Raw genomic sequence first — 27,621 nt, 5'->3', positions numbered from 1 at the left:
TCAGCAGTTCAGAATTCAAGGTGTACTCTGAACCTTGTGGCTCAACAGGAGGATATCCCTTAACCTTTTTCATCTCTGGTCTCTATGCACATTCAAAATGGTTCCTAACTCAATTTTCCTTTCATGTTTCTTCCATGTGGTAAGTAATAAAGCAAACTCTGCTATTGAACTTTGTTAAGTTGTACTTTTAGAAATTATTATTAAAATCACCTAATCAGTGTCTGAAATTTGGCTTTGTAGTTACAGAGGGGTTTGTTACTCTCTTCAGCTACATTTTGATTCAGAAATTTTGATATTTCTTCAAAAATCTGTTACCTATTCTTGAAATATACTCAAAACAATTTTCTCTCCTGGAACCATACATATGTATCAATTCAACCACTCAACTACTTTTAAGACAGAGTCATTGTGCAGCTCAAACAGAAACTTATGTAGTGTATGAAGGAATGTATTTTACAGTTCTGAACTTTATGCTTTTATACATACATTTAAAATTACTTCATCTCTGCTGTGACTCTAAGAAGGCATATCTTCTATGACCTGCTCACCCAACAATATGCAATTTTTAAAAAATCTAGCCTGTGAGATTCCAGGATGCTAAGATTAACTGCTCTTGACTATCTAATCCTGCGGTACCGAAAACTGAGTCAGGGCAGATCTCTCAACATCTCAGACTGCTGAGAACAAATCATCAGAGGAGGCAAGGAACAGCTTTCATGTTGAAGAACAGAGCTGGATTTTTTGCAGCTCTTTACTTTGTGAAGTAGAATTCAGCCAGGTGCAGAGCCACCCCATGAGAGCAGTTGGATTTCCACACACTCTTCACTCATCCTGCCTGATCATAGGTCACTGCAGAAGGCGAGGGGGCTAGAGAACCAGTCCCTTTGATGTCTTGACTTTCACTGTGTTTAGGTCTTTTTAATATTATTTAGTTTGTTTGATCTCACATCAGGGCTTTAGTACATTTTTTTCCTGGTGATGGCAAGAAACAGCAATGAATTAGTTCCTTGTCTATGTACCTGTTTTTCTGCTGTGATCACTTGGCCATGCTTTCCTGTTCCCTTTACCTTAGGGTAGTTTTGCACCTGCACATCACCAAAATGGTCACGACAGTCCCTCAAATCAATAAAAACTAGACATATTTGTGTGGGAAACCTTCTACCAATACAAAGGCTATCATGTGAGGTTTAGTATGCAAACACCTATACACGAATTAATCCCATTTAAATGAGAGAGGTGCTTTGACTAGGAACCCAGAACCCCTCTGTAGCCCATGGAGAAAGTTGAACACCTTCAAAGGGTGGCTCATTCCACCTGAGGATATCTGTTTCCTTCAACTTTTCTCCCTGGTCTTGCAAGAGCTCCCTCTTTCTTTTACCTCTTCCTTTCTCCCTTACTGCAAGAGCTCTAGTTCAACACATAAAGTTAGTAGAAAAGAAATAGGGGAAAACCATTTGCTATATCAAAGATGCAGCAGCACATATAGAAAACATAGTTAAAAGGTAGAAAATGGAAAGGTATGGAAAAATCAGAGTTTTGGTGAATAAGAAAATGTCTCTCAGGTGTCTCAAACTTGTCATCAGAATGTGCCCTCTCTTGACCATGTATGCCTGCTAATTTGAGAGTTCTGCCATTTTTCTGATTCTTCTTTTAATCAGAGGCAAGACTGATAGCCATTAAGGAAAACGTCCTCTTGATTGCTTGAAATAACCAGTTATGATTTTTCCTAAGGTCATTTCAGAAAAGTGGGATGAATTTTGGACTCATTATTTGCTTGAAGCCTCAGACTGACCTGCTGTCATAAATGTCTTTGTCTCACTCAGAACCAGAGCTCAGGACATTAATCGTGTGATATTAAGCTGATTTTAGCTGTGAAATACAGCCACAAGAAAAAAAAATAATAATTATCCTTCCAAATAATGTTGTGTGTCTTTTTGTTGAAATCTCTTTGTACATAGTTGAATTTGGCAAATTACTCATGAAGGAAAACAAATGAGCACTGTAACAAAAGAGTTGTATGTCTCTCACCTTTCATGGTTATGAGGATTGAATGAGTTAGCCTGACACAGAATCTGTCCTTTCCCTTGATGACCAGAGCTTTAATGTTTGAGAACACTGAATATGTATCTGTCTTTTACCTTCAGTCACACTCTAGTTGGAGCTGGCTAGCAGGAGTTAAGCAAACGAGTAATTGAAACATAGGTACCTATACATAAAATATGATCAGTTCAATTTCATTTTCCTAATAAATCAGGCTCAAAGCTCTTGAAGACACACTACTATCCTGAAAAGTGAAATTATCAGAATAAATGCAGAAGATCTCACTTTCAATGGTGTTATAACAGGAGAGTGATCATGCTACTGTACCTGGCACTGGTGAGGCTGCACTTTGAACACTGTGTTCAGTTTTGGGCCCCTTGCTATAAGAAAGGCACGGAGTTGCTGGAGCATGTGCAGAGAAGGGCAACAAAGCTGGTGAAGGGTCTGGAGAACAAGTCTTGTGAGGAGTGGCAAAGGGAACTGGGATTGTTTAGTCTGGAGATGAGGATTCTGAGGGGAGACCTCATTGCTCTCTACAAATACCTGAAAGAAGGTTGTAGTGAGGTAGGGATTGTCTCTTCTCCCCTAGCATTGATTAATAGGACAAGAGGAAATTGCCTGAAAATGCATCAGTGGAGGCTTAAATTGGATATTAGGGAAAAGAAAAAAAAAAAAAAAAAAAAAAAAAAAAAAAAAAAAAAAAAAAGAAGAAAGAGATGTAAGGCATTGGAATAGATTATCCAGGGAGGTGGTGGAGTCACCCTCCCTGGTGGTGTTCAAGAACACGGCCACATGGCACTTTGGGCCATGGTGGTGCTAGGTCTATGGCTGGATTCAAAGATCTTAGAGGTCTTTTCCAACTCAAACAATTGTATGATTCTGTGGTTCTATAGATAAATTTATTGAACTCAGTTATTTTCACACATAAAACTTCAGCTTCATACTTAATGATAACAACTTTGAAGACTAAATTATATTTCTGCAATCATTAAGAAGCAAAAGAATTCTCACTCAAAATAGTGAAATATACTAAATAGTGAGCAGCAATGTACAAATGGAAAGCCGTTTCATGTTTTGAATTTTCCTCCATCTTGTTCCACCCTCCCTTATAAAGAAGAATGCTTGCCCAAAGATGCTTCCTGATCAATGATGTGAAGCAGAAAGTATCCATTTTGTTCAAAACAAAATTTTACACTTGTTCAGTGTGTTCTGCTATCTCTGTGTTGCTGCTTGATAAAGGAGATAATGAGATTAGAGATAAGGAGAAAAAGAAAAAAGGCCTATCTTAATCTGTTTGTTTTTTTCCCTTGTAAGCATTGTGCATTAGATATTGCTAAACTTTGCTTCCCTTGCTTGATGTTACATTGAGTTCAGCAGAAAGTATTACTCACTGTTGTTATTTCTCCAGTTTATCATCCATACTAATTTGAATTTATTCCTTCCTAATTTAAATTTGTATTTCAGCACAGAACTGGGAGAGACTGTCAGCCTGAAAGACTTTTAATTTGCTTCCCTTCATGGGATGGCAGAGATGGACTGCAGCCTGGACTGGCTCTGATACTAGCCCACAGCTCTCCTTACAGCATAAAGAGGGCTTCTTCCTTCACTGAACGTGTGAGGAAAATCTTGTCTTTGATAGTTTCATGGTTGATAATTGATAGATGGGGAGAAAAACTATAGAATTCCACTTCACAGACTTGCACTGAAGGCAACAATTTACACCGGGGGAAAGGAAGACAAATCCAATGTGTTCTATTGTATTCCGCTTATGCAAAAGAGCAGTGAAACAATGCCTGAGTTGCAAGGCACTGAATATTCAGGCTGACTCTTCCTTAGCTGCAAGTGAGGATGTCACAGCTTGATCCTCTTGTCACATAAGTGAACCAATATAGCTTCTACTGTGAAAGCTTCTCAGTTAAAACAACATAAATGGGTTTCTATGAGAGAGGTGTAGTGCAAAGGATGAGCAGCTGAAGTGGCAAACTTGCATTTATTATTTCTAAATCACTTGAAGATAGAATTTTATGCCTTTGGAAGTGCTTTTCATCAGCAATGCAAACTGATAGAGATGTGACATAACAACCTGTTGTAAGTGAATGATCACAGGAAGCCTTTTTTACTTAGACTTTCCAAGACTCGCTTTTACGACTCCTCTATATCAGTGAAGCACCTTCTTTGTAAGCATGTAAGCAAGACTAGGTAAGGATTTGTTCCTAGCTGGGCAGGGAGGGGGAATGGGACAGACTCAGTTTCCCAGGGGAAAACACCCTGCAGGGAGGGCAAAGCACTCACAAGCCCTCCCCCCCTGCTTCCAGGATGGGTGTTAACCCATCACATTAGTTCATTGCAGTAATTCATGGATTGATTAAATTCTCTGTAGCTGAATGGATTTCAGAACAAAAAAGCATCAGATATAACTATCTCACTATGAAATGTCAATGCAGCATAAAAACTGTATCTATGTGCATGGGTTCTGTCAAACACAACCACCAAATTAAAGAAGAAAATTTTCAGGAGAAGCAGGTACAACATTTCAGCATTCTTTTCCACACCAGTGCCACATTTTAGACTGAAATAAAGAGAAAAGAAAAGATGGTCTTGAAAAGATATTCTTTAACAAAAGCAAAATCCTTCTTTCCAGCCCCTGCATAAATATGACCTTGCCAGCACCTACTTGCCTTTTAAAAAATACTAAGAAACTAAAATACTTTAAATACACATTCTTCCCCTTTAGATTTAATTTGATAAAAACTGCCACCTTTCGTTCCCCATGTCTGCTGATCATGGCAATCACAAAGTTAATACTGTACCAGAAATGAGACCAACTTAACTCAAAACACGTGTTTGCCTGTACAATGTCATTTTAGAGAGTTACTTCTATTTCCCCATCTTCCTTTTCTATGGTTTGTTTGTTTAAAAGCAACATTTGCAATTCAATTACAATTACTTCAACTCTGAGAAGGGCCTCTGCTTCCTTTTTGAAACAGCTCACAGAGAAAACAAAATGGGGGCTGTCAAGAAAAGAAGGAAGCTGTTAATCTGCAAGGGGCTGTAGAAGCTGGCTTTCTCCTCTTTCCTTAAGGAAGATTTACCCGTTTAAGAATATTATTTTGTGCATATATCGCTTCCAGTTAGTCTTGTACTGAAGGTCCCTCTCAGCAGTGAGTAGCAACTACAGCTGGATCATATTGTAAAAACTCAGGATGTCCTGGCTGAAGAGTTCCCCCTTCAGCCCCAAAAGAATGGATATTTGTAATAAAACAGACGAAGATACAACTCTGTCTAGACACTGCTTTGAACACACAGTCCTCTTTTAGAGTATTTCTGTCTGATTGCTCTTCTTGATACAGGGAATCTTCAGTATAATTAGTCATTAAAAGACAGAAGAACATTTTGTTGTTAGTTCAGACAGCAAAAGATGAGTGACATGAATATATTCCCTTATTCCAAATCCTCTCCCTTGAGAGATAAGGATTACCAGATCTGCAGAATCCAGAACTGCATCTCCACCCCTTTTACTGCAGGATCATCTACAGAGTATATAAATATGTCTTTTAATTCTCCCTTCCATGCATAAGCAGTTCTCCCCTCAAGACGTGCTTTAAATTTTTAGTACTACATGGCGCACAAATAGCATAGAAGTAACAGTACAACAGCCTTCTAAAATTTGAGGTTCTGATACAAATTTCTATAAATACACATAAAATAGAATCTAAGGCAGCAGAAGCATCTTTACCTAGCTGTACAAGGGCCAGCCATTTGGCCAGTGCAAGGGAGTATCATTAAATGTCCATTTATCTCCCTTTCTTTGCCACTACAAATCCTTCTGCAGTTGCGATGAGCCAAAGATCACCTCAGGCCATTATAACCCATTCATTATAACCCAGTGTACTGAACTAAGCTAATGGTAGGCAGGATAGAAAGTTCTCATGAAACATCCAGCACCCTTTGTTGAGTACTGAGACAGAATTGCTATTAGGGAGACTCCAAAATGTCAAATGGATGAACATGACACAGGAGTTCTTAGTAAGGCATAGCGGATAGATGTAGAGTTTCCACTATACTGGGAACTCAGCTTTTATGAAATCAAAGGTGAGGAAAAAATAACTAAAACTATAGGCATGAAGTACAAATATTTAATTCCAGTGTAGTCTTTCACTTTTTATAAAAATAGAAAGAAAAGGTATGTATAAGAAAAAAATCCTGATGCTAAATTTTCATCATATTCTTTGTATTCTGAAAAAAGATACATTCTGTTTTCACAGGATGAAACAAACAGGGTAAACTGTTCAGAGTACAGTTCATTGAGTTTGTTGGTTTGGGTTTTTTTTTGGGTCAATATTCAAATCAGAAAAAGACTGAATGAGTGAAATTAACTTTCCTTTGCATTTTTGTGTGCATTAGCTTTTACACGTACGGGTTCAGTTGAGAACAGATGAAAGAAGTTGCAAACCTCTGCAAGTCTGACATAAACCAGCATAAATCTGTATCAACCGGTAGTGTGCAAAAGAGAAGTTTGGGCTTTATGAAACCTCAAGAAACTGAAAAAAAGTAAATTTCACTAAGCACTTCAGTTTTTTGCTACTTTCACTATTGCTTGAAAGAGTACATTTAAACATTTTAAAAAATAAATAAAATGTATGTCTAGAAATAAATGCACAGCACTAACCAGAACATGTGGTTGAGCAAGAGACAGATTTCTACACATAATACTAGCATATAGGTAAACAGAGATGCTTGAACTTCTCCAACCAAAACCCAGTCTGGAAAAACTGACAAATGACAAACCCCAAAGCTATACACAGCATATATACACTTACCAGAGTGGCCCTTTACAAGTGTTCAGAAGATTTATCTGAAATCAAGTTTTTCACTTTTAAATCAATTCTATTTTTGCAAAAAACACACCAAGGCAAAATGTTGCCAACCACCCTCCCCTCCTTCTCCCCCCTCCCGCCCCCAACCCCCATTTTTAGATTTAATTTCTAACTTTTCTGCAAGAAAAGTGAGAGAAAAAAAGGCAATTACCCATAAAGAAATAAACATGTCTATCATAGACCCATTTTTAAAAGGAAAATGTTAATATATTTTGTTCGGTTGTTTTGTTAGGTTGCTCAGGAATATGCAGTGACACAAGGTTTGTCAGGAAAGACATTGTCTTTTATGCAAGCAACTCACAGAAATGGAAAAATACAGAGAAGCTTTTAAGCACGCAAACCTTTTGCAAGTTTGCACAGAGGCTGCAAACAATTGCTAGACTTTAATGTAAGTACATTCATTAGAAAGTTGTCATGAAAAGAGATGTACCACAGGAGACAGTGGATAAGGCCTTCAACCTTGTCATAAAGAGAGGGAACTAATGTCAAATATTAAATAAATAAAACTGATTGATCATTGAAGAAACTTAAAAATAGAGGACTCTGAAACCATAGTAAACCATGGTGACTCATGGTTTCCTTTAATTTTCATACAGAGTAAATGAGTATTTAGGCTAACAGACCTAATGTATTTTCCTTGGATGATAGAAGAGGGGAGAGAAAAGGAAAGAAGCGGAGAAGGTGGAGTGTTTTGGCAACTTTGTTGTTTGTGTTTTGTTTTTCTTAAGTTTTGGGGTTTTTTTTAAAGAATGAACTCAATTGTTTCAATATTTTGGGAGCCCACTAGCATTCCAATTATAATTATGCAACACAAATCTCAAAAGCTGAAATGTTGGAATATGTGCTGTCAACACCTGGGGCAGAAAGAAGGACAGCTTAGGTAATATACTTCAGATCTCACTGCTGAACTTTTCACTGGGACCAAAGGATTGATCCTAAATTCTAATACCTTCTTTGATGTTCTAGAGAGTTAGTTTTTGCCAACATATTCCCTAGGTTTTGCAAACATGAAAATAGAAAATTTTAATAGTCCAAAATAATTCAGCTCTAATCAGAGCCTCCAGGCAATTTCCTAAATTCATGAATTCTCCTCATGACTTGCTCACACAGCCTGAAAGTAGTACAAGTGACAGGAATGATCCTCAGTAGGGGAAAAAAAAACCAAACCAACCAATAACAAATCAGTGACATTGGGTCTGGAAGATGTATCTTGCCAGTTTTGTTGTTTTCATTTAAGAGCTCTTTAAAGATTACTAAACTATTGATTTTATTACTTGGAATAGTCACAAAATTTTATTAAACATCTAGTTTATAATTTGAAACAATTATGAAATAACTGATTATAGAATATGGTATATAAACAGGTTATACAGTTGTAAAAGAAGTTGTTCTGGATCTTCTCTTTATATTGACATCTCTATATAATAATCATTAATACCTAATTATCATTGAGACTGCAGACAAAACCATCACCAGGAGCTATCAAATACAAAATTTTGCTTTTCACATTGACAAATGCATATTATAACTTAATTTGCAGCAAGTGCTGTGATAGAATTGAAGGTTTATATGCACATGCCCTTTTCAGATACAGAAAAACATCCAGACCATCAGGTGGTCAGAGCCCCCCTCAAATGCTCTGGATGATCACCACTGTCCAGTTGATGTTGTGGCACCATTTGACAGCACTACTCACACTGGGCATAAAAATGCAGCCTGGCAATCTTATGCTGCCAAGCATCTAAAAGTAGAATTATCAGACATCCTTCTGGCTAAAATTTTGGTTTGGTGTGTTGCTTCTCCGTTCCTTCCTCTGATCTGCAGCATTTAGGCCTGCTTAATTTACCAGTGGGACAACCAAAAGTCAGTATAAAAATTAAGACGTCTCCACACAGAACTTTACAAGATTTACCCACAAAGCTTGAGAAGTGCCAAAGTTAAAAAAACAAACCAAACAAACAAAAAACCAAAAAACACCACTTGTATTCTTAGCTAGGCATGTGTCTGAATTTACTGAGCTTATTTAATTTTATAAGTCATTTTGGGGTATAAGCTCTTAGAAATGCAAGAAACTCATGTAACGAAACTAGAATTTTATGTCTAGGAAAAAAATGCCAAGATTCATAACCATTCCCCCAGCTAAATTCTGCTTTGCCTGATTTTCTGTATTAAGTGGTGGTAATTATGTGCCTAATATGCATTCCTAGTTAACGTGCTTGTCTCTATAAATTCAGTAATTGCTTATTCAAACAAGGCAACAGGCATGTAACACATAATTGGCATGCACAATTACCTCATTTGCATCAGCAGTCACTGTAATTTCATGTCACACTGATTATGTGTTAAATCATGGAGTGTATTTTGGAAGACATTTGAAACCCAAATGGAAAACTGAGACACAACTTAAGTTTCTAAATCAATAAACTTTTCCTCTCACCTTTAAAAATATTTTACTTCCATGGTGCTTCATTTTTGAGCATTTAGGTGTGTTTATTTATTTATCTTTATTTTCCTCAGCTCACTGTCCTGTAATCAGGTCTTGTAGGAGATTATGAACTAGTTGCACGAGAGTCACAGAACTCCTGTATTCACCTGTGTTAGCTAAATGATCCTTCTGTTCTCCCACATATGTTCTGAGGCCAAACATTTTCAATAAACAAAGGTTGAAGCATTTTCATTCAGACATGTCTGACTTCTGAAAAGAAAAGTTTTCACAGAATCACAGGATTGTCAGGGTTGGAAGGGACCTCAAAGATCATCTAGTTCCAAGCCCCCTGCCATGGACAGGGACACCTCCACTTGATCAAGTTGCCCAGGGCCACATCCAGCCTGGCCTTAGAAACTCCCAGGGATGGGGTTTTCACCAGCTCCCTGGGCAAACTGTTCCAGTGTCTCACCACCCTTATGGTGAAGAACTTCTTCTTATCCTATAATATAAATCTCCCCTCCTCTAGCTTGGATCCATTCCCTCTAGTCCTATCGTTACGTGACACCCTAAAAAGTCCCTCACTGGCTTTCTTATAGACCCCCTTCAAATATTGAAAGGACACAATAAGGTCTCCTCAGAGCCTTCTCCAGACTGAACAACCCCAACTCTCTCAGCCTGTCCTTATAGGAGAGGTGATCCAGTGCTATGTTTTCTCTAAACATATTTGATATTATTGATGGCTATGTATGTGGTCTTCCCAATTACTGAATTCTTGTTGCTATATTTTTACACAGAATGACACAGAATGTTAGGGGTTGGAAGTGAGCTCAAAAGATCATACAGTCCAACCCCCCCTGCCAGAGAAGAATCACCTAGAGTAGGTCACACCAGAATGTGTCAAGGTGTTTTGATTAAAACCCATTTAAATATGTTGTTGCAATTATGAATTAATTTTTGTTTCAAGGAAACTGGAATTTTTGAGAAAATGCCACTTTCACTTCCAAAAGCTTTAAAAATAGTGATTTACATACTTCAATAATGTTAATTGATATGTTTGAATAATGTTTTTCACACTAATTTTGCTTGCTAATTGAATTAATATAATAATTTTATTGTTTGCTTTTACAAAAATATTGATTACCTTATTGATGAAAGTAAGGAAACTGCGCTCTGATTTTCATTGTGGAATGTAATACAGGGGGAAAGCAGAGCATTACAGCAGTTTAACAAGGTGAAACACAGGTAACTGTAGCCTTGCTAGTGTCTCTAGCATGGGAGATCTGGAGCAAATTCAACTTTTCAGCCCCTGTGCCTGGCTATATCACACCTCTCAGCTCTTGAACCTGAATATTAGTTTATAAAATTTAGCTGATTTTCAACTTTCCAGTTACTCAGTCATTCAAAGTCATATTATTTCTCTCTGTTCTCTGCAGTATCCACTTGAGCTCCATGAAACTGCTATTCTTTGGTCCAACATCTTAACTAGTGACAGTAGCGTACTAACTTAAGTAGATCCTATTTTCTCTTAAGAAGTATGTGCAGGACTTTTTCTCCACAGTTCATTTCCATTCTCACATGTAGTAGTTTGAGCCTTAACTGGGATTTAAGAGCTCAGATGGAGGGCAAGGCTGAGAATGCCTCCCCCACTCCCCCCTCCTCTCTCCCGATTGAGAGAAAAAGAAAGGGAAGGAGCAAAGCTACTGAGAAATAATTTGGAGTTGGTTTGGAAGTAGAGAGGTAAAATATATTTTTATATATATATATAAAACAATAAGAGGAAGGGTTCACAAGAGTAAGGAACAAAGATGGATGGGGAAAATATGTATACCAAAACCAGTCATTTGAAGTCCTTTGAAGAGGCATGGATATAGCAGGGAGGAGGAGGACCAAACCCAACCATGTAGAACCAGGAAGCCAGCAGCAATTATCTTTCATGCCCACAAGGCAGAAGTAAAAGAGCAAATGGCTACAGTATCTTCCTTTTTACAGACTTGCTGGACAGTGAGGGGGAGTGGAACAGACTAACTCAGTTTCCCAGGGGGAAAACCCCCTCCAGGGGAGAGCAAGGCTCTCATAAGCCCTCACCCCCCGCTTTCATGATGGGTGTAACCCATCACATCACAGTTGAAGGTGAGTATTCAAATGGTTGCCTGAGCATAGAGTATCTTCCTCCCAGAGATACTCTCAGCTGCACACTGGCTGAGGTCCTGAGGAGCACTGGGCATAGGCTGGTGCAAGCAGACAATGATGTCTCCCTAAGACCTCCCTGATAGACTGGGACTGGTGGAGACGGATCCCAGGACACTGGTGCTTAACCTCTGGTTAAACCTATGGAAAAAAATTCAGATTTGAGTTTAATCAGTGATGCTTGACATATGGAGTCAATCATATGTTGACACCTCTGTGTAGACAGAAACTTCACCTACTATATGCATCACAGAATGTTAGGGGCTGGAAGTGACCTTGAAATGTCATCTAGTCCAATCCCCCTGCCAGAGCAGGATTACCTATATCAGATCACACAGGAATGCATTCAGGTAGGTTTTGAATTTCTCCAGAGAGGGAGACTCCACAACCCCCTGGGCAGACTCTTCCAGTGTTCCATCACCCTTGCAGTGAAAAAAGTTTTCCTCGTGTTTCCATGGAACTTCCTATGCCACCCATTGCCCCTTGTCCTGTCCTGGGACATCACCGAGAAGAGCCTGGCTCCATCCTCTTGGCACTCACTCTTTGCATATTTATAAACAATAATGAGGTCACCCCTCAGTCTCTTCTTCTCCAAGCTAATGAGCCCCAGCTTCCTCAATCCCTTCTCGTAAGGAAGATGTTCCACTCCCTTAATATTTTTTGTGGCTCTGCCCTGGACCCTTTCAAGCAGTTCCCTGTCCTTCTTGACCTGAGGGGCCCAGAACTGGACTCAATGTTTGAGATGTGTCCTCACCAGGACACAGTAGAGGGGGAGAACCTCTCTCGACCTACTAGCCACACCCCTTCTAATACACCCCAGAATGGCACTGGCCTTCTTAGCCACAAGAGCACATTGCTGGCTCATGGTCAGCCTTCCATCCGCTAGGACCCCCAGGTCCTTTTCCCCTTCACTGCTTTCCAACAGGTCATTTCCCAACTTACATTGCCTACATGGAAGTCACACCTTCATTGTATGATCTTGAGGGCTGTGTGTGTTTGCAGGACTCAGATGCAGAAGCATGCTCATGCTAAACAGCTGTTTTCTCAGTTTAGAGGTAGCTTCAGGACTGTAAATCACTCTATTCCAGGCCCTGAAATGGTCTTCAATGCTTGATTTTCCTCTGTGCTGAGTAAGTTCCAAAGTGAGTAATTGAGCACTGTGAGATGGGACTAAATGGGGAGAAAACAAGAAAGTATATGTACCCTGCAGATAAAATGATAGAAAGAATATCAATAACATTACATGGTTTATTCAAAGATGGGAATAATATAGAAAGATATGACTTAAAAGGAGAAGCAGGGAAGAAATTTTAGGTATAAAGGTGCCTTCTTGTTGCTATTCTAACTGCTATTAGGAAGCATCTTTGAATACTTTTAAATGAACTTCATCTAGTATAACTCACCACATACACTATTCTTCTGAGCAAAATCATTTTGACTGAAAAATTCAATACCATGTATCTGTCAGTTTAGTGTTTGGGAAACTCATATCCTGTTCTTTAATAATTGTATATGCCTTAAGCATTTAGAGAGTATGCATCTGTTCATCCAAGTTGGTTCTTACTTGACCATTTGGCCATTGGGCAGAGCCACTGGAACAGCTCTTGGAAGGTGCGAAGGTAACATCACTCACTGGACCACAGCTGGCCTCACAACAATGGACCGAGGCCACCTTCGGGAATATGCATAAATCAAGATAATCCCCACCCATCAAGTACCCTGGAAAGGGAGGATGATGAGACAATGGAATGAGTGTGGGGGCATGTAGGTGGAGAAGGAGGAGGCGGAGGCCCCCCCCCCCCCAGATGTCTGCCCAAACACACAGGAATACATAGAAAGATTTCCTGGGGAACGATACCTGGATATTTACCTAAGGATGATTTCCTGGCCCCTGAATTCCTGAGGGACAATACTTGGACACATACCTAAGGACTAAAAACTGTATAAAAGACTTGAGCAACTACTGGCTTGGCAGAAGAAAAAGGAAGAAGAAAAAAGGAGATGTAGGAAAACACAGAACAAGGACCATGCCGCTGAGAAGGAAAGCATAAGAGAAGGAAAAGCCTGGGACAATGTTGCTCCGAAGGAAAGGGGCCATGGAGCCTGGAAGAAGCAGACCAAACCCTCTCTCCGTGTCCTAAGAGCCACCTGCTGCAACTCATGGAGCTGAAGAGGCTGCCCAGAGGACCACATCTCTTCTCCAGCCAAAGCCTCAGCGCCCTTTCTCTACAGACCCAACATCTCCTGCAGCACCTTTCCTCCACAGACTTGAACTGACTTGGGGTGTGGTAATATAATTCCTTTCCTCTTTTCTCTCTCTCTCTCCTCTCTATTCTCTCTCTCTCCCCTTCCGATCCATCCACTTAATTTATGCCATAAATATTCTAGCTGTTGATATTTTGGCCTTGTTTGTGCCTCTAATTTCACAACATGGGAATATTCAAAAGAACTGAGTCTCTTTCCCTCTCCGGACTAAGACAAGGGGACACCATTTCTTGAGGTAAGTTTAAAAAAGGTCATTTTACATGTGAATGCTAACAAATTTTACTCAATATTTTAGTTAGCATAGATCAAAGCTGGCTGGCTTGTGAATAAAATTTTAAAGAGTTCTCATACATTGAAACCCCTTTGAGGTTCATCAGAGTCCAAATCTTCTTCCATTTAGCTTGCCAAATGCTGGAGGCTTGCCCAGCCATTGCTTATCCTTGGAAGACATGATTTCTCTTGATCCCTGCAATGATATAGCTCACACATAATCCTGATCCTATAGAAGAGCCTCCACTCCGTGCACAGCCTCAAGCAATGCTTCAGAGAGCTGGGCACTTGCTTGAGTGCCTCATCTGCTTTTTTTCCAAGAAGCACAGCAGGCTTGCATGAAAAGTCAGACTGAAATCACATTTCATTAAATGCAGATTAAGTTACAATGGAAATATGGCTCTTTAGGGGTACATTTGGAATAGCTGATGCTTTTAAAAGTATTGGGAGAAGTGAAGAAAACAGACGACAGGATCTTCCTACAGCAAGTACAAAACTTAAAGGCCTTATTTAGTTCTTTTTTTAGGTGGCGCGACGTAGGCACCTTCTTGGCCTACAAGACAAGAGATCTCTGCTCCCTTCTTGCTGTTCATTGTAGATAATCTTTGGAGCAAACACTTTCCTTATAAAAGTCAATAATGTTTAGCTCTATAATTCTTCTTGGGGTCCTGTAAAGTTTTAGCATGATTCCATTGCCTTTCTCAAATCTTATACTCGAGCGAAAAACTACTAGTTTTCAAAGTTCTGGACATCAAGGAGCATTACTATATGTAGCAAATGCTACTTTTTTAGTGCAGGTGCTATTTGCACTGAAGGATCTGTTTCTATTTCCTTGCCTCAGTGAGGGTTACAAATGTGCCACTGTGACCATGGTGTATTTTCCTCTTGATGAAAAGATCAGCAGTGTGTATCCCTTTCACAGTTCCCTGATCTCATATTTGATTCCTAAACTGCCCACAACTGATATAAATCTGTTGTTGACTTCATTCTTAATCTAAATTCACTAAAAACTCCATTTCAAGGTCAAAGGAACACTGTTCAAGATATTTTGATCAGGTTTTTGTGAAAAATTTTAACCCACAAGCACTAACATATATTCAAATAATAATTGCACTTTACTATAGTTTTAGGATGGTGTCAACAACAATAGAGGTATGTGGGTGTGGTGGTTTGAGCCTTAACTGGAACTTAAGAGCTCAGATGGGGGCAAGGCTGAGAATTCCTCACCCGCTCCCCCCTCCTCCTTCCCAATAGAGAGGGGAAAATAAAAAGGAAGGAGCAAATCCACCAAGAAATAATTTGGAATCGTCTTGGAAGTAGAGAGGCAAAGAATTTTCTTTGCACAATATATATATATATGTAACAATAACAGGCAAGGTTCACAAGGGCAAGGAACAAGGATGGATGGGAGGGAGAAAAAAAAACCACGTGAATACAAAACCAGTCTGTCTGAAGAGGCGCGGAGGCAGCAGGGGAAGGATCAGGCCTGAACACATAACAGAGAAGCAGGCAGCCACCAGCAGTCCTTCTCCAAGCCAAGGCAGGGCCCAAGAGAGCTAATGGCTGCACTATCCTCCCTTTTATAGCCTTGCTGGGCAGGGAGGGGTGTGGAACAGACTAATTTAGTTTCCCAGGGGGAAACCCTCCTGCAGGGAGGGCAATGCTTTTACAAGCCTGTCCTCCCCTGCTTCCAGGATAGGCATGAACCTATCACAGTGGGAGTTTTCAGAAGTAGCAAGTTCAGTTGCATAAGAGATTTAAAATGTTATGAAAATTAGAATTAACTACTCGGTGTATCACAAGTACACAGGGCTTAGTTCCAAATGCCAGTTTTGCAGATCTTTCTGTCATTGAATTCAGGCATGCTGGAGGTGAAAAGTGGTGATTTTCAGTCAAACTCTATGTGGAAAAAGAAGTGTAGTGATTTGAAAAAATGAATAAAATTCTCAAAAAGAAAGTATCAACAAAGATCAGTTCCATTTCTGAAAAAAATGGAACTTGCCCAGTAGCTTCAGATGAATGAAATTTGTAGTATGCTGCAATGTTTGGACTTCTTAGACTTCTGAAGGATTAATCTTATCTAAAAAAATTATTTAAAAAACCAAATCAATAAACTGCCTGACTAATGAAATTAGTGTAGGACCTACATCTTTCAAAAAAATAGCTGAGAAAAGGATTAAAATGCTTTCCAAAGATAAGAACCTGCTGTCATTTCATTACATCCTAAGATTACTGACTACTCAGTCTAGTATTATTTCACACTGATCAGCTGACTTTTATTTTTCAAATATGGTTGGTTCCAGATAAAACAAATGGGTGAAAGCAGTGGGTGAAATGTGGTGGGGTTTGTTTTTTTCAGCATTTTTTAGCACTCTTCAGAAGAAAAATCCAATAGCTTCCATCAAAGTTAAGTTTCACAAAAGCTGACTGAGAACTGAATGCCACTACAGGCTCCAGAAGCTGAAATGGTGATAGTTATGAATCTCTTTCATAAATCAATGCACAGATTCTCAAATGTGGGATATGAAGTCAGACCTCTGGATCATAATCTGATACTCAAAATCTATAAGTAGGTTCAACCTTTTCCAATGTGTTCCTCTTTATTATCCATACTGATTAAAATTTTAGGTACTGTAGCAAGTCTTTTCTGATCATGCCAAACTCTATTTCTTGTGAATAGAGAAGTATCATTTTTCTCTTTCCTCTTTTATCTATTGTCCACTGTCTCTTATGTCATTTTTACTGGTGCTGGCTGTGTCAAAGTTCCTACATCTACCAGTTGTGAAGCTGCAATGTGCTCACTGTGGAGTACAGTCCACTGTTTGAAGATATATATTCATAAATACTGTTATTTGTTTCTTTCAATCTTGTTGCCTCAACTTCATTTATGAAGTCAGAAAGTCTCATGTTGTGAGAAGGCACACAGTCATTCTTTAGTTACCATCTCATTTTGCATGAACTTCTACAATTTATGCAGGGAAACAGGGAGGAGCAGTAACAGGACCCTCACTTTGGACTTCTGGAGGGCAGACTTCAGCTTATTTAAGCAACTTATTCGGAAAGTACCCTGGGTGGCAGTCCTTAAGAACCGAGGGGTCCGGGATGGCTAGACCTACTTCAAACAGGAGCTCTTGAAGGCACAGGAACTGGGAGTTCCCACGTGCCGAAAGATGAGCCACTGGGGAAGGCGACTGGCCTGGATGAGCAAGCAGCTCTTGAAGGAAAAAAAGAGGGGGAAAGGGGGGGAGGCAACTCGAGATACATTTAAGGATGTTGTTAGATCATGTAGGAGAAAAATTAGACAGGCAAAAGCCCAGTTAGAACTCAAGCTGGCCACTGCTGTGACAGACAATAAAAAGCATTTTAATAAATATATTAATGTGAAAAAGAGAGGCAAGAAGAACCTCCACTCCTTATTGGACCTGGAGGGGAACATTGTAACTAAAGACAAGGAAAAGGCTGAGGTTCTAAACACCTTCTTTGCCTCCATTTTCAACAATAAGGCAGGAGGACTCCAGGATAACAGGCCTCCTGAACTGGTAGATGGGGTCAGGGAGCGGTGTAGAACCCTTGAAATCCACGAGGAATTAGTTTGAGACTTGCCGAGCCACTTGGATACTCACAAGTCCATGGGACCAGATGGGATCCATCCTAGGGTGGTGAGAGAGTTGGCAGATGAGCTGGCCAAGCTGCTCTCCATCATTTTCCACCAATCCTGGCTCACTGGAGAGATTGTGGATGACTGGAAACTGGCAGGCATGATGCCCATCCACAAGAAGGGTTGGATAGAGGAACCTGGAAACTCCAGGCCTGTCAGCCTGACCTCAGTGCTGGGTAAAATTATGGAGCAGATCATCTTGGGGACCATCACTGCACATCTGCAGAATGGCCAAAGGCTCAGGCCCAGCAAACATAGATTCAGGAAGGGCAGATCCTGCCTCTCCAACCTGATCTTTTATGATGAGGAGACCTGCCTGGTGGATGTGGGGAAGGCTGTGGATGTAGTCTACCTGGACTTCAGCAAGGCCTTTGACAGCGTCCCCCACAGCAAACTCCTGGCCAAGCTCTCAGCCCATGGCTTGGACAGCATCATTCTGTGCTGGGTTAGGAACTGGCTGGAGGGCTGAGCCCAGAGAGTGGTGGTGAATGGTGCCACATCCAGCTGGCAGCCAGTCACTAGTGGTGTCCCCCATGATGATCTGAATGAGGGCATTGAGTCAGTCATCAGCAAATTTGCCGATGATACCAAGTTGGGAGCAATTGTTGATCTGTTAGAGGGTAGAAGGGCTCTCCAGAGGGATCTTGACCAGCTGGACAGATGGGCAGAGTCTAACAGGATGGCATTCAACAAGTCCAAGTGTCAGGTGCTGCACTTTGGTCACAACAACCCCATGCAGTGCTACAGGCTGGGGTTGGAGTGGCTGGAGAGCTGCCAAACAGAAAGGGACCTGGGAGTGCTGATTGACAGCTGCCTAAACATGACTCAGCAGTGTGCCCAGGTGGCCAAGAAGGCCAATGGCATCCTGGCCTGCATCAGGAATAGTGTGGCCAGCAGGAGCAGGGAAATCATTGTGCCCCTGTACTCAGCACTGGTTAGGTTACACCTTGAGTACTGTGTCCAGTTTTGGGCCCCTCAATTTTAGCAGGACATTGAGACACTTGAACATGTCCAGAGAATGGCAAGGAGGCTGGGGAGAGGCCTCAAGCAGAAGCCCTACGAGGAAAGGCTGAGGGAGCTGGGATTGTTTAACCTGGAGAAGAGGAGGCTCAGGGGTGACCCTATTGCTGTCTACAACTACCTGAAGGGTGGTTGTAGCCAGGAAGGGGTTGGTCTCTTCTCCCAGGCAACCAGCACCAGAACAAGATTACACAGTCTCAAGCTGCACCAGGGGAAGTTTAGACCTGAGGTGAGAAGAAAGTTCTCCACAGAGATTGTTGTTAGGCTTTGGAATGGGCTGCCCAGGGAGGTGGTGGAGTCACCATCACTGGAGGTATTCAAGAGGGGATTGGATGTGGCACTTTGTGCCATGGTCATGAGGTTTTAGGTGACAGGTTGGACTTGATGATCTTTGAGGTCTTTTCCAACCCTATTGATAACCATATGTTTGTATGGTTATCAATTCTTCACCCACTCATCTTTTCTTCAAGCTGTAAAGCACCATTCTCTCCGTTTTATTCTTACAAACGCTACTTCTTGTCTCTAGCTGACTTCACTCTTCGTTTGGAAAGCGGGAGATGAAGAAGTAACAGAATTCCAAAGCTTCAGGTGTGTAAAAACAAAGTGGTGCAAAGTTTCCTGTGTCTTACTGACATCATGGATTGGTTGAGGTTGGAAGGCATCTCTCAAAATCATGTAGTCAATTCCCCCTAGTCTAACATGGTCAAGTAGCAACAGTTGCTCAAGACTCTGTGCCATTGAGTTTTGAGTATTTTCATAGGGGATTCTTCAATCTCCCTGGGCAATCTGCGTCAGAGCTCAGCTACCCTCACAGTAAAAAGTGCTTTCTTGTGTTCAGATTAAATTTAATCTTTTTTAACTTCCACCTACTGCCTCTTGTCAGTGGGCGTCAAGAATGTGGCTCCATTGTCTTTACTTCCTTCAGCTATTTACATACATAAGATTGCCCTGAGCCCTCTCCAAGCTGTTGGCCTCTCTTTCTATGAAAAGTGCTCCTCCAGTATATTCACTCTTTTTTAATGGCCCTTCATTGGACTTGCTCTACATCTCTCTTGTGTTGGCGGGCCCAGCACTAAGTCCAGCACTCTGGATTTGTTTCACCAGGTCTGAATAGAGAGAAAGACACATCCTTTGATTTGTCTGCAACACTTTGCATAATGCCATTCAGGAGGCTGTTGACCTTTGCTGCTACAGTGTTGAAGGTTCCTGCTCATCTCGTACACTGGGTCACCAAGGTCCTTTTCTTTATAACTGCTTTCCAGCTGCTCAGCCCTTAGCATGTACTAGAGCCCAACATTATACTTCCCCAGTTAAAGGACTTCACACTTCTTGCTGCATTTTGTGATGTTACTCTCTGTTCAGGTCTCCAGCCTTTTGAGACCCCTCTGAATGGCTGCACAACCATCTGGTGTATTAACCACTTCTCCCAGGCTATCATGTGCAAATGAGAGTGCATATGTTCCAGCATCCAGGTCATTAATGAAGATGTTAATTTGTACTGGCAACATTTGTAGTTCCTCCATTACCCTCCTAAGGATTGAGTTTAGGCTGGTCAGCCTGTAGTTCCCTGATCCTCCTTCGTTCCCATCTTGAAGATAGGAGTGATATTTGCTTTATAGTTCTCTCCCGCTTGACAGCTCCATCAGCATTCATGGACACATCCACAGAACCATACAATGTTAGGGGTTAGAAGAGACCTCCAAAGATCAGCTAGTCCAATGCCTCTGCCAGAGCAGGATTACTAAACTTTGCCAGCTGCATATTTCCATTGAATAATTTATAGTGTAACCTGGAAATCAGAATGATTCTGATATGGAAATCCATATCAGAAAATTGGAATGGCTAGTAAGATATTTGTAATTCAGTGCTTAACAAACTTCAACTCCATATTTCTTTGGGAATATTAAAAAGTAATCTGGATCAGTAGGTCTCAAAATATCTTTCTTTCTGTACAAGGGAAAATCCAGGAATTTTCTGGTCAATAACTAGGAAACATAACTGTAAGGGTAATTAAAGCACATTCTCTAAGTTTTTGGGACATTATCTCAGGTTTTATTTTTCGTTAACAAAATTAATATGCTAACAAAGTATTTCCCATAATCTGATTTTTTCCCACCTTTTCCTATCTAAAATAGATTTTTTTGGGGGGACAAAGTTTCAATAGGACCATAAGGATCTGAAACCAATGCAACATGCCTATGATTTCATAAACAAAATCTAGCTCATCTCAGTTCTTCTCAACTAGCATTAGTGCATGATAATAAAAATATTATGATAATTTACAAGAGCCTGTTCTATTAATGATTCAAACAATAAGGTAGGTTGTAAAGTCCAGAATGTAGATGGTTGTCTACAAAGCTAGCTAGATACCTTAACTAAACCTATTTTTGTTGAGCAAATACATTTTCTGTCTGAATTACAAATATTTCAGCATATTTTTCTGGAATTTTACTGTGGGGGGGAAAGGAAAAAAAAAAAGGGGGGGAAGAAAGTAATTTTGATGTGTGCTGTTTAAGCAACATTCCTGAGCTGAAATGTTACATTCACCTAAGCTTTGGCTAAAAAGTTGCAATAATTTTATTGTATTTTATAGACATAAATGTCCTTTTATATATGCATAGCTATGTTCATATTGTACATAATAGATAGTATTCAGCATTCAGTATTCAGCATTCAGTATCACTAAGGTTGGAAGAGACCTCAAAGATCATCGAGTCCAACCTGTAACCACAGACCTCATGACTAGAGTAGGGAGGACACTACTGCTCACTGCAGGCTTGAACTCACAAACTTTCCATTAAGGGTCTTATGGGCTACCAACTGAGCCACACCAGAAATAAAACATAACACCCCCATGTACAAAATGTTTATTTTAAAAATATCCTATTATGGAGAAAATAAACCATAGAGATTTATTGAATTTTGAAAAAAAAAAATAAATGTCAAAAAAACCCACCCCTCCCATTCCTGGAGAACTGTAGAAAAATGTCTAGAGAGTGAAGAACAATATTTACGTAACAGAAAGATCCACCCTCAAATACTGAGAATTCCATCAAGCTTGGTACAAGAAGACACAGATTAGCAATGCTCATTACTTGTGTGTGCTGGGGGCACTGAGGGAACCCAAATATGACCCTGACCTCTGCTCTCCTGGTGCCTGCCATAGCCCATCTTTGATGGACTGTAGACGCTGGTAGTCCTTAGCCACACCAGGCTACACTTCCCCAGGAAGGATTCCTGATGCCCACACTACCCTCTTGCCCCAGCTCCTGACATGAAGAGGTGGGAGCCAGCAATGCCAGGCACAGTGCATCATCTGGTTGAGCCACTACTGAGTGACAGATGAGGGTATGGGAATCTCGATCCTGAAAAAACATATTTGAAGAGTGTAAGAAAATGTCTTTATGAAATTACAATTGCATACCTTCTGCACCAAATAAGAGCATAAAGATGAATCTGGTGCTTCATAACTGAATTTTAGCAATCCAGAACACAGTTGCTTTTCATTTATGCTGTATAATCAAACATCTCAGATACATATTAGGATTGGTTTCTCCTTTATGACATACTGAATGAAATGATTCTTTTAGCTTACACAGGTTATGGATTTATAAGGGCTCTAATTTGGTTCCAAGCTATTTAGGAGAGATAGATGCCTCCAACAAAACTCTTAAACTGTGACAAAATCCTGCAAAATACCTTGCTATTCAAATAAGAGTAATTTTCTTTACATTAGAAAAATTAAACTTTCTCACATGTCTTTACCTGTTAACCTAATGCTTATTTTGCAGGAGAATGCTGGGCAGCTCTGTGGCAAAATTCAAGAGCCTTTGCTCCACGTGGTTTGCTGAGTGGAATAGCAGACTGTCTTGCTACTTTCGACTACTGTTACGAACAGTGACGAGTTGGAAAGAGTGAATATGCGGCTTCCCTACTCGCCCATCTGCCATTTTCCACAATTTTAGCATCACTTTTTTCTTCTGTCCACTCTCCTCCCTTCCCGCTTCCCAGATGGTCACACAGCTGTGCAGTCTGTCTCTCGGAACAAGGTTGCAGCAATTCATACAAGCCTAGCTACAAATGAGCAAATTAAATGGCCAGAAAGCAAAAAAAATTGTTCAACTCCCCACAGTGAGAAGAAGGGTACACAGAAACTTTTACATCTTCCTTCTTATTTATTCAAAAGTTGTCATGTTCTTCAAAGGCATGAAATTCTCAGATGCTACATCATGTTCCTAATTATATCCCACAGAAAGGGAGAAACTGTGTATCATACTGGGAGTCCAGACTAATTGAACTGTATTTTCTCAGCATCGGAACACATTGTATATTTATTCCTCATGCAATTTTATGTGCTAGCTAAAGCAGTGATGAGCCAATTTACATTGATAGATTGAACATCTATACTGCTTGCTTTGCTTTTGAAGTCTGATTTTCAGAGAGAGAAAGAACAGGAGGAAATCACTTTTTTAAAATCAAAACAAGTAATAGGACTTATTTAAGCCAGTATTGGAAGTTTGCTTCTTTCCTTTGTTGTTTTTTTTTCTCTCTCTCTCTTTCTCTTTCTCTTTCTCTTTCTCTTTCTCTTTCTCTTTCCGGCCTCTTTCTCTTTCTCTTTCTCTTTCTCTTTCTCTTTTCTCTTTCTCTTTCTCTTTCCTCTTTCTCTTTCTCTTTCTCTTTCTCTTTCTCTTTCTCTTTCTCTTTCTCTTTCTCTTTCTCTTTCTCTTTCTCTCTTTCCTCTTCTCTTCTCTTTCTCTTTCTCTCTCTTTCTCTCTCTTTCTCTTTCTCTCTCTTTCCCTCTCTCTTTCTCTCCTTCTCTCTCTCTCTTTCTCTCTCTCTTTCTCTCCTTCTCTCTTTCTCTTTCTCTTTCTCTTTCTCTTTCTCTTTCTCTTTCTCTTTCTCTTTCTCTTTCTCTTTCTCTTTCCTCTTTCTCTTTCTCTTTCTCTTTCTCTTTCTCTTTCTCTTTCTCTTTCTCTTTCTCTTTCTCTTTCTCTCTTTCTCTTTCTCTTTCTCTTCTCTTCTCTTTCTCTCTCTTTCTCTTTCTCTCTCTCCTTCTCTCTTTCTCTCTCTCTTTCTCTCTCTCTTTCTCTCTCTCTTCTCTCTCTTTCTCTCTCTCTTTCTCTCCTTCTCTCTCTTTCTCTCCTTCTCTTCCTCTCTCTCTCTTTCTCTCTTTATCTCTCCCTTTCTCTCTTTATCTCTCTCTTTCTCTCTCTTTCTCTTTCCCTCTTTCTCTTTCTCATACTCTCTCTTTATCTCTTTCTCTCTCTCTTTATCACTTTCTCTCTCTCTTTATCTCTTTCTCTCTCTCTTTATCTCTTTCTCTGGAAAGCTGGCACAATGTGATATTGTTGGATGCTGAAAGAAAATGCACTTTGTATTTGTTCTTTTGCAAGATACACACCAACAGGGAAATTCATAAGAAAAGGGAAAGCAATCTGACTAGGAGGACAAATTGGTTGCTCGTGGCTTGGATGAGCACACACTCTGCTGGATAAAGCCCTGGCTGGGTGAAAAGGACCAAAGAGTGGTGGTCAATGGAATTAAATCCAGCTGGTGGCCGGTCACAAGTGGTGTTTCTCAGGGCTCAATGTTGGGACCACTTCTCTTTAACATCTTTATTGATGACCTTGATGAAGACGTAGAGTGTGTCACCAGTAAGCTTGCAGATGACACCAAGAATGGTGGGAGTGTTCATCTGCACCAGGGTAGGGAGGCTCTACAGAGGGACTTGGATAGATTGGATTCATAGGTCAATATTAATGGGATGAGCTTCAACAAGGCCAAGTGCCAGGCTACAGGCTTGGGCCAAGTATGTCTGGAAGGTGTCTCTCAGAAAGGGACCTGGGGGTTCTAATTGACAAACAACTGAAAAGAAATAAAAGAGAAAAAAAAAAAAAAATCCCTTGCTTGCTCATATTTGAGTTTGGAAAGCGCTGCCTCCTGATCTCCCCAGTCACCAATAAAGCCACCAAACGGTGGGGACCCTCTTCATTGAGGGTTCGGAGAACAGAAGGTTGAGCAAACATTCCTTTCTTTCTTCCTCCAGACTTTCCCTGTTATTTCTAGAGTCTGAGTGCTGGTCTTACCAGCAAAGGCTGAAGTTAGAAGGTGTTTGGTAACTCCACCTTCTCTTTATCCTCTGTAACCAAGTCACCCATCTCATTCAGCAGCAGGCCCACCTTTTTCCCTGGTGTTTCTTTTCCTATTAAAGTACTTGGGGAAGCCCTTGTTATTTTTTCTGTCCTTTCCCAGATTTACTTCCAAGAGGGCCTTTATATTTCCTTGTAGCTACATACTCTGGCAACATTCCTATAATCATTCCAAGTTATCAGGCCCTTTTTCCACATACTCCAAATTTTTCCAGATGATTCTTCCTCATCCATGCAGGTATCTTCCCTTCCTTGACTGATTTCTTACTCAAGGGGATGCACCAATCTTGAGTTTAGAGGAGGTGGCACTTGACTACTAACCAGCTCTCTTCAGTTCTGTTATCTTCTAGACTCCTAAACTGTGGAATTTGTCCAAAGACCTCTGAAGAGGTCAAAGTTGTCCCTCCCAAAATCCAGGGTTGCAGTCTAATTTCCCACCCTGTTGTTTCTCTGCATGATCCTGAGCTCCCTCTCATGATAACTGAAGCCAAAGTTGTTTCTAACCTTCACAACCCCAGCCAGATCATCTTTGTTAGCACAAGGTCCAGCAGTGCTCCTGTTTCCTTGCACAAAAGGTGCTTTAGTATCTTAATCATTTTTGTGGCCCTGTACTAGACCAGCTTCTCTACAGCTTTGTGTCTCTTCAACTGGGGAGCCCAGAACTAGACCCAGCACTCCAGATGTGCCTCACTAGTGCTGAGAAGAGGGGAAAGATCACCTCCCTTGATCTGCTCACAGGGTTTTCTACAGAGAGCAAAAAGCTGAACAAAAATGAAGAAGGAACATATCTGGGCAAGGAAGGGATGGCACACATGTCATACTTAGCTCTCAAACAGCAGAAAACAAACCCTTGTCATGCCTTCATGTGATTTTACTCTCAGGGCACTAAAAGAAGCAAGAGTTGAAGATGGAACACAACTGCTCTGACACCATTCATGCATTCTGTCAGCATTTGCATAGGCATTTGCAGCTCATTCTTTGAAGACAAAGAAGAAACTTTGCAAACAAAGTAGCCTGAAGGGCAAAATGATTTAGCAAACCTGATAAAAATGTCCTCTAAGATATAGATAAGTTATTGGACCACACACCAACATAAAGCATTTTAGTAGTATCAGATATATTTCTGTCCTTGCAGTGTTCTGACAATACAGTCACATGATACAATATTGCCTCTGGGTGTTTTGGAAGAACATTGTTATCACAACATCCTATGCTATTTTGCACAGAACTTCAATTTATTGCTCAATTACATTAACTTTTTAAATGCAAGAAGCCTTAAGGGGTCTTACAGACTGCATAACATGAATATATACATCATACCAAGGAGGGCTATAAGAAGTTCTAGACAGCTGAAGACAAAGAATATCCTTGATAGCCTTTAAAACTGACACTTCAAAGCTAGATGGAGATAGAGGTAGTCATATTTCTATAAGTTTCTAGTGAACACTACATCTTGTTTAAAACATCAATTCTGTAATCAACACACACATCACATTTTCAAACAGAAAATTATCTTCTTTCTGGTTAAGTGATGAGAGTATTTCTAAGCAGTCTATTTCTTCTACCAAACTCAACTTGACAATCACTAAGGACATTTTCCCTCAGAACATCCTCCAAAATGGTGATTCTTTCCAATGCAACAATGGAAACATTCAAGGTCATGATTGATAGGACTCTCAGCAACCTGACCTAGTTCAAACTGTTGCTGCTCAGTGCTGGGTGGTTTAATTAGATGGCCTTTAAAGGCTCCTTCCAATGCAAAGGAATCTATGAAATCTTTCAAAAAAACCAAAACAAAATAAACCCCCAAAACCAACAACAACAACAAAATCCCAACCAACAACCATTCGTCAAACAACCTTTCAAAACATGCCTACAATTAGGCAAAACAGCAAAGAAAACATATAAACCCACCAAATTTCCCTGGGTCTGTCATCACATTTTTCTGTTAGAAATAAGAACTTCTTTCATGTGACTGCTGGGAAGAAGTTAAGTAATCATTCACACACACTGCTTGTTTTGCCTCCATTCCCTCTTCAAAACATCTTCTGGTGGTCTGTTTTTAAGCATGATACACTTTTTGTCCTTCTTCCACATGAAAGTCAGTCCTGAAACTCAAGCCATAGCTTCCATGTGAATAAGGGATCTGCCCAGGAGGGTAGCAGAAATCTAAACCAAAATTTGATGTTTCAATAAGATAATATGGAACCACACAGACAATTGTCCCAATGAGATATTGAATGCGGATTCTTCTGATCTCAAGAAAGAAGATATTATTATAGTATGATTCACCAAATGATTAAAATAGTAGTAAATGAAAACATACCAGATATGATTTTTTTTTAAACATGGACAGAGACATTCCACATTGTTTTTATTTGTATTCTTTTAAGGCAGAACTTTTCTGGTCTGTGTTATTTTTAAAAATAAAAATATTTTTCTCTGAAGATTTCTTTCAAAGCTTTTATAACCATCCAGAAATTTTTAAAAGATAAATATCTACTTTTATGAGTGTGTCTCCATGTTTGATCAGCTCCTAAAATCAGGTCCCTGACATCAGTGGTGGAATATCTTGCAAGTTTATTAAAGAAGCTGCTGTCCAAAAATAAGATCAACGTCTATAAAATGTTCAGAATAACTTGCATGACAGATACCACTATTACAGCATAACCTCTTGTCTATGTGTAGCCTGTATTTAGGGCTAAACTATAGCAGTTACTCTATCAC

The 27,621-nt window shown here is 40.1% G+C and overlaps 1 long non-coding RNA gene across 1 annotated transcript; it reads left to right on the top strand.

The window, feature by feature from the left end:
- The first annotated feature begins 31 nt into the window (after nucleotides 1-31).
- On the top strand, nucleotides 32-23,258 carry LOC137441419 (uncharacterized). The gene is made up of 3 exons (XR_010987406.1): nucleotides 32-139; nucleotides 13,120-14,032; nucleotides 22,537-23,258. It is a non-coding gene; the product is annotated as an uncharacterized lncRNA (long non-coding RNA).
- The last annotated feature ends 4,363 nt before the right edge of the window (nucleotides 23,259-27,621 follow it).

This window comes from Melanerpes formicivorus, unplaced genomic scaffold (genome assembly GCF_026170545.1).
Source record: "Melanerpes formicivorus ecotype bairdi unplaced genomic scaffold, bMelFor1.0.p_v2 SCAF_1, whole genome shotgun sequence".
Classification (NCBI taxonomy): Eukaryota; Metazoa; Chordata; class Aves; order Piciformes; family Picidae; genus Melanerpes; species Melanerpes formicivorus.
Note: the sequence above shows the minus strand (reverse complement) of the source record. Positions and strands in the feature narration are given on the sequence as shown.